Genomic DNA, 2,424 nt, shown 5'->3' with positions numbered 1-2,424 from the left:
CCTCATTTTAACGCAGCGGGAAGAGTTCTCATAAAAATACTACTTTATTCTCGTAATATTATGACTTTATTCTCGTAATATTTTGACTTTATTCTCGTAATGTTACGACTTTTTTCTTGTAATTTCCCCGACAAAAAAAGTCTTAGTCTGGCCTAAACACTCTGTCGTAAGGGACAAAAAAAAAACAATTCTTAAACGTTTGAACACGATTGTAATGTGACACAACGATGGATTCATTTCGATGTAAATGTCACCCGTTGGTGCGGCTCTAAACAGCGAGGGCTTCTTTCTAAAGCCGTCATTTTACATCGACTTCGAGCAGTCGCACAAAATAAAAAAAATCAATCGTTAGAAGATCATTTTTTTCTACTTAAAGTGGCCTCAATAGACCAGAATGCATTGCAACCACAAAGTCTTCATGTAGTTTGGTTGACGTGAGGGGGTATTAATGTAATCACAGTCACGCCTTAGTGTTCACACCCCTGCTTTAGTGGTTGAATATAACGGATGCACCGATAATAACTAATTAAAACACTTCAGATATTGATGATATTTGATAAAAAAGGGGAGATTTATACCTTTTTAAAAACATTTTTCCTCTAATGTTTGCTTTGCCTCAATAAGAAAGCCCCCAAAAAAGGCATAAAAACACACGAGAGAGCCTTAGAGGTATTAAATCCAACCGATGTTGATGTACTGAATATTCAGATCATCGTCCACCTTTTTCTAACGAATGGCTTCAGCTGTTAAATTGGTTTCGACCTGTCATTGGAAATGTCTGACGTCATATTTATACTGTATAGCATTCATCATAATCATTCATTAAATCACTATAGTGGGACAAAAAAAAAAGGTTTTAATGTATTTTGTGTTTGTATAAGCGAGTTAATCCGAGAACATGTGAAGCTTGTTGTTGTTACCATCCGTCATTACTCCTGTTCTTCGATCCATGAATGACCATACTACTGTTTGTTTGGACGATTAGTCTCAATCCTATCATAGTTATTATACTGATATGAATTTAATAAAGTGATTCCATACTTTGCAGGGTTGGAGTGAGATTTTTTTAATTCAGAAACTTTTAAAAAGTTTGTTTTCTTCTTTTTCTTCCTTTTAAAAACTGCTTACTACTGTATTTCTATTTTATGCTGTTTTATACTCCTCTACATTTATCTCATAGTCTTCAGTTACTTTGCAGTTTTTATGTACAAAACATGAACTTAAAGAACATGATAACAGTGCATTATGTTATTTTTATTTAACTACACAACAGAATGTTAAATAGTTCAAATCAGCTCAACCTCAACTGAACCAACTAGGCCTAAAACATTAAATAAATCAAAATAATAGTAAAACACTCACAGGAAGTTCTTTTCAGTGTTTTCTTTTTGCTCATAATAGCCTCGGCTACTTGTGTACTTAAGTAATATTTTCCATGCAGGTTTTCCTTTGACAAATGGAAATGTTTATGGAAGTACAGAAGATAAGTTAAGGGGTTCACCAAAGTTAATACAATTAGTTGTAAAGATATTTTACTCAAACCTCAAACTGTAACTCTTTATTTAAAACTTTATGGAGGCGGGATATTATCAATGTAATTAGGCCTCATCCTCTGGGGAACATTAATCTCTGTACAACATTTCATCCAGTAGCTGTTGAGATATTTCAGTCTGGACCAACATAAAGCTATACTGCTAACATGACTTAAAATTAATACAAAATAAGACACTATCTATTATCTAAACTATCTTTATTCCAACACTAGAAAAACTCCAGAACACGTCTCTCTCAGACCAAACTGCAGTCTTCTTTTTCTCTCCGCTGCCCTACTTTTCTCTTTCCTGAATGCAATCTCACTCTGACCTGCATTTAAACGCACCAATCTGCATTTCGGTCTCGAGCATCGCTGCCACGCTGGTACAGTTCCGCTTTAATTGATCATTACTGCAGCAGGATGTTGCGGCTTTGAAGTAGCAGCTCGACGCGCTGGAAGGTTCAGATGAATTACTGATGATGATAACACTGTTTATATTTTCATACTCCGAGACTATTTAAATTCTCACAAACCTCCCCAGTGAGACCGGAGAAATGGGTCATGCAACAATCATTTCTCCACATGTTCAGGAGGTTTTCTGGTGGTTTGGTTTCACAGCTTTGTGAATTTTGGTGAAATCTGGCAGTGAAACAGAAAGAGAATCAGTTTCACAGTGAGCACCAACAGATGTCTAATAAAACTCAGGTTACATGTACTTAAAGGTTGCTATATTGTGCTATAACCAGTAAACTAAACTCCCCATGCACTGCCAACAACAGTCAGGAGCTGGTAGGTTGCAGGGAATCTAGTTAAAAATCTAAATGAACCACCGCACACTGGAATTACTGTGATTTATTAGGAGCCTTTCGCCTGTAGTTTCTTCAGGTTTG

The sequence above is a fragment of the Morone saxatilis genome, unplaced genomic scaffold, assembly GCF_004916995.1.
Source record: "Morone saxatilis isolate NCDOM2014 unplaced genomic scaffold, NCSU_SB_2.0 Contig7, whole genome shotgun sequence".
Lineage (NCBI taxonomy): Eukaryota > Metazoa > Chordata > Actinopteri > Moronidae > Morone > Morone saxatilis.
Note: the sequence above shows the minus strand (reverse complement) of the source record.